Source organism: Humulus lupulus, chromosome 1 (assembly GCF_963169125.1).
Source record: "Humulus lupulus chromosome 1, drHumLupu1.1, whole genome shotgun sequence".
In the NCBI taxonomy this organism is placed as follows: domain Eukaryota; kingdom Viridiplantae; phylum Streptophyta; class Magnoliopsida; order Rosales; family Cannabaceae; genus Humulus; species Humulus lupulus.
The window spans coordinates 6,204,604-6,210,698 of NC_084793.1; positions in this window are offsets into that span (position 1 = coordinate 6,204,604).

Below are 6,095 nucleotides of genomic sequence, written 5' to 3' on the forward strand. Positions count from 1 at the left end.
TGAAGGTTTATGGATTGATAACCTGATGTGAGGTATAATATAATTATGTTTGTCATTATTGCAAAAATGATTTTGGTTTGTTTATGATATGTTTTTGTTTGTCATTTTTTTCTATATATATAACTTATCATATTGATTTTTATGTTTCACAGATGTCAGATCCTTTTGGTGATAGTGATGAGGAGGAAAATCCTCAACAAAATCCTGATACTGAGGCAGAGATTACAGATGATAAAAATGTGCGAGGACGCACATGGATGAATAAATTGATTAAGAATAGAAGTGAAGGAAATCTTATACCTGTAAAGTTCAATGAGTATGGTCAAGTAATAGGTACTGCAAGAAGTAATCGATCTTCAGCGTTGGGTTCTATGGTGAGGACTATTGTGCCCATCACCTGTAACTCCTGGAACGAAGTTCCAGTGGAGAACAAAACTCATATATGGGATTTAATGAAGGTATGATTTAATTACTTCTATTTTACTTAAAGATTTTAAAATGTGTGATTTAATATGATTATTATTTCAAACTTGCAGAAAACTTTTCAGTTGGAATATAGCTAAAAAAAGCAGACAATGAAAGACGCAGCAAAGATGTTCAGACAATGGAAGACTGACACGACAAGGAAGCACATCTTTAATGCTTTAGAGAAAAGACCAGATGAGTTTCCCCCTAGGAAACCATTTGGATTTGAGGAGATCATTACAGATGAGCAATGGTTAGAATTTGTCAACTCAAGATTAACACCAGAGTGGAAAGATAAGAGGTTACAAATGCAAGAATATCGAAGAATGAACAAATACAACCACAACCTATCTAGAGGAGGTTACGTGCGTGTGGAAGAGATGCTTCAACAACAAACTGGGCAACAATTATCTGATATTGATAGAGCTGATTTATGGACGATGGGTCGACCGAAGAATAAAGAAGGAGAACTTATTGGAGAGGCAGCTGAGGTTCAAAAAAACATTGTAAGTTTTTATATATATATTGAACTTATATAATCTATTTATTTTAATATAACTAACTTATATAAATTACTTTTATTATACAGGCTCATTATCGAAAACTCATTGAGGAGGGTCAATGGGAACCCCAAGGCCCTGATGATGTGTTGGCGAGGGCATTGGGCACCCCCGAGCCACGAGGGCGTGTTCGGGCTAAAGGTTTCAGTGTGTCCCCTGCATTATTTTGGGATACTCCGAAACCTACCAAAATGAAAGGGAAATCGAAAGACACGGTTTCGGCTAGCGCTATGAGAAATGAGTTTGAGGAAAGACTTCGTCAACAAGAAGAACGACATCGTCAACAAGAAGCGCGTCTAGAAGAACGTTTTCGTAAACAAGAGGAAATGTTGAGATCTTTCATGGCCCAACAGAGTGGTTCAGGATCCAATATTGGAGTCCCACCAGTAGTTCCAACCCCACCGGGACCATCTTACTGTGTGCCCGACCCACAAGCACCATCTTACTATGTGCCCGACCCTCCAGGGCGATCTTGCTATGTGCCCGACCCACCAGCACCATCTTACTATCAGCCTGAACCACCAGTACCATTTGTGACTGAGGTAATTTCAATTTGATAGTTGAAAATGACTATGTATGTACATGCATACACACATATATACATAATGCTACTTATTGTAATGTGCAGGTACCTAGTTGTCAGTTAGCCATTGGTTCTCTATCCAATATTGTTGCATCAGGCAAGCTCATTGACAAAGAGTTGGGTAACAACTACCAAGTGGTGATTACTGACGCTATTAAGCCGGCGACACCTCTTCCTTATGCAAAACTTGATCAGCATATGTACATAGTCATTCAGGCTATTGGGCATCCTATATCATGGCCTAAGGAATTGGTCATCGTATCTGATGATATACATGAACAGGTGATGTATCATGTTTATATAATCATATTTGTTATTATATATTTCAATTTGTTTGTAAATTTTCTAATTATTAATATTATTTTACAGACTTGTTCTAGAAGTAATAACATATCAGAACGACCAATTGCTCCTTCAACACAACGACCCCGAGAAAGAATACAACGTTTGAGTGATCCTCTGACACAAGACACCAGTCCTTTGGAACATATATACAATATTATATCTCGCTGGAATGACGATGACTGTGTCAATCCAGGCATAGATGAGGATGTATTCGGTCAGGATATTTCAAGTCTTTACATATGCAAAGAGGACATACTTCAATTTATTCGAATGGAAAAGATTGGACAAGGAGTTGTCGTTTGCTACATGAGGTATCTCACAATTTTTTTACTTAACATTTCTTATTTGATTTATTTTAACAACAAATTTCCTAAATTATATTTTTGACTACTACTCTTTTTTTAATAGGTTGTTATACAATTTTTTGGTAGAACAAGGGCGCCAAAATAAGTTTTTATTTGTCAATCCTAATGTTGTAGCCACTAAAGGAAGTTCATTTGAAGAGCGTGTTCAAGGTCTGTTCAAGCGCTGTCGTCAATTAAGATCAAGTGAGCAACTTATGATTGTCCCCTGGAACCATGGGTAAGTTCAAAAATTTGTTACTGCCAAATACTTAGTCCTTATAACATTTGCGTTGGAGACTTATACCAAATATTGTTTTTCTTGTGCAGTGATCATTGGATGTTGATTATATTGGCCCCATATGCATATTACGTTTGTTGTTGTGATCCGGTGAACTCAGAACTGGAAAACCGTGAAGAAATTGTGGCAATAATAGTCAATGCTTTCAACCTTTTTCTGACCAGTCTACCAAAACCTCCCGAGATTCCAAATAATATAGAAATTGTGCAACCGAAAGTAAGTAACTATGACTTTAATTATACTTGAATTTTACTGATATTTTTTATATTAATTGCTTGATATTTTATTTAAATATTAGTGTCCGCACCAACCAGAGAATGTGGCATGTGGATATTATGTGATGAGAATGTTCAAGGATTACATTGAACATTCACGACCTGGACGTTACTTGAAGAAAGAGATATGTATATAAATTTATACAAAATTAACAATTTATTTATTATTAAATTATATATAATCAAATAATTGATTAACTAATATATTTTAATTTGTATTTTTTGTAGCTAAACACTACGCCATATACACAAGCACAGATTAATGAAATGCGACAACACTGGGCGAACCATATGCTACCGATAATTCAAAGTCATCGTCCAACATATTAGGTTTTTGTCATTTAGTTTTACTTTTTCTTTCTTATTATATGTTTAGCTAGCTAGTGTAATATTTGTTAATTTTGTATGTTTAACAACAAATATTACAATTTTGTATATTTAGCTAGCAAAAACATATTAGATATACACATTTCGGTTTTATTAATGAAAATTCAAAATTTAAATTTGTATATAATTTAGATTTTTAAATTAATATATTTAATTCTATTTCAAAAAAAAAATTAATATATTTAATTCTATTAATTAATATACTGAAAATAATTATTTAATTTTAAAAAAAAAAATACAAAAACATATGACGTCTCCCACGGGGAGACGTTGAAAGTCTACAAAGTCTCCCCATGGGAGACGTTGTAGGTACCTATGACGTCTCCCATGGGGAGACTTTGTAGACTTTCAACGTCTCCCCATGGGAGACGTCATATGTTGTACACGTACACCCTATGACGTCTTCCATGGGGAGACGTTGAAAGTCTACAAAGTCTCCCCATGGGAGACGTCATAGGGCCACTTTAGATGGCCCCTGCAACAACGTCTCCCCTGGGGGGAGACATCAAATGTCTACAATGTCTCCCCCATATAGCCATTAAATGCCTATTTTGTTGTAGTGTGTTTGCACTCAATGATGGCTTTTACCCTCAAATAGGCTCATACCTCTGCCTTTTTCCACTCGTATTCTTCTTTAAGCTCTTTGAAAACTAATGAAACGGTGATATTGAGGTTCAAGCAGCCAATTCTACCAAACAAATCAAACGAAAACTGATGAAAAAGTGGCGAAAATTGGTGATTTTTTGGAACACTTGTGTGGGGTTTTGGCAAAAGGGACTCTAGACTATGGGGAACAAGAATAGAACAAAAAATTTGGCAAAAGGGACTCGCCCTTCCCTTCCCTTTTCCTTTCCTTTTTTTTTTTTTTTTTTTTTACCTCTCAAATTTGAGAAACCAGATACGAATTTCTGAAAAGGGAAAAGAAAAAAAAATGAATACCAAAGAGTTACTAAAACAGATTCAAGAACAAACTATTATGTGATTCAAGAACACTCCCTATAGCATGAAAACCAATCTGTGAAAACCAATACTCCCAATAAAATCTGAATCTGTGGTACACGCCCAATAACAAAGAACCAATATTAGAGATCCAAACAACCCGTGGCACCAAAACAATCTCATATTTCTCAACTAGTAAAGAAAATAACACAATCAATCCGTGGCACTAGAGTAATTTCAGATTTCATCAAGAAACACTTGAAACAAGGGAAAACAAATGAATTGAAATCAACAATACTAATTTGTGGCTCTAGAGTACTTTCGGATTTCACAACACAAAAACAATTGAAACAAGGGAAAACAAATGGATTTGACAACAAATAGATTCGAACTTGAAGAAAAAACAGATTCGGACTTAGCAATATCAACTAGTTTCGGATTTTCAAGGGATTTCACAAAGAAATAATGTAAACAAGGAAATAAGAACACGATTTGAACAAAGAAACAATCTGGAATAAAGAGATTAACTATAATGGTTTCGGATTTTTAGAAAGAAAACAAGAACGAAGACTAAGAAAATCAAGAACACGAATAGATAGAATTTTTTTTTTTTTGATTTCAGAAACCCTAAAATTGAAATACGAATAGAATAGAAACACAAATGAAAGAAATAAAAAAAAAAGGATAGGCCAAACCGGATGATCCTAATCTCTGATACCAACTGATACGAACCACACCATCATTGTGATGAAACCCGACACCAAATATGGAACAGCCACCAAGAACACACGAGATTGGAATGGAACCGCGACCCAATGCTTAGCCAAGCACGAACCTTGGTATGAGGAAGACGCCACAAACGGGGATGGAATCCGTTTGATAAGTCAGGATGAACGCCACAAGGAATCTCCTTGATAAGTTCAAAAGTTTCTTCAAGAACTCAAGAAGAAATAAACTCACAATTTCATTCAACATAATCTGATTTTTCCAAATGTTTTCAAGGCCTTATATAGCCGAAAATTACATCAATACAAGCCCCTTTGTCTTCCTAAAAACCGAAATATTAAAGACAAGCCTTTTGTCTTCCTAATGAAACCGAAAAATAAAGACAACCCTTTGTCTTCCTAATGAAAACTGAAATTTAAAGACAACCCTTTGTCTTCCTAATAAAAACCGAAAATTAAAGACAAAAAGGACTCTTGGACTCACACAAGTCAAGTGTTTGACTTTTTCACAAAATAAACAAAGACTAAATAAAAATATAAGATGACAAAATACAATAAGACTCATCAAGCTCCTAAACTGAGGCTTTTGGCTCGCGCCCTCGTCACCAGGCCAACTGGAACTAGACTTGGATCTTTAGTTTTGGTGTTGCTGAAAGGAAAAATAGGACTTATCTAGAGATGATAAATTCTATGTTGGTGTTGCCGAAAGGAAAAATAGGACTTAGTATTTGACCTTGGATAAGTCAGGAGTATTTTAGGTATCGGGTGGTTATTTAGACTATTGGGTTATGGAAATAAATATATGGAGATATATGTGAGGATAGGAAGCTTAGGCGGGAATATTGGGGAATTTTACCATTTTGCCCTCGGGGACGTTTCCGGTACCCCGAGCTTTGGGATTAGCTTTATTGCTTAAGAATAGACTTAAGAAAATTTTAGAAAATAGTGGAACATAAAATAGACCGACCCTCTCCTTCCTTCTCTCTTTCTCTCTAAAAGGGAAAAAAAACAACAAACAACAATAGAACATTGAATTGAGGCTGGAATTCTGAAGACTAAAGCTGAGATTTAGAGGATTAGCTCAAGGGTTGTCAAAGGAGCTTAATCAAGGTTGAGGTAAGCATTGAATCCCATTTTCTGTGGTTGAAACTCTGTGTTTTTGAGTGTGTTCTAA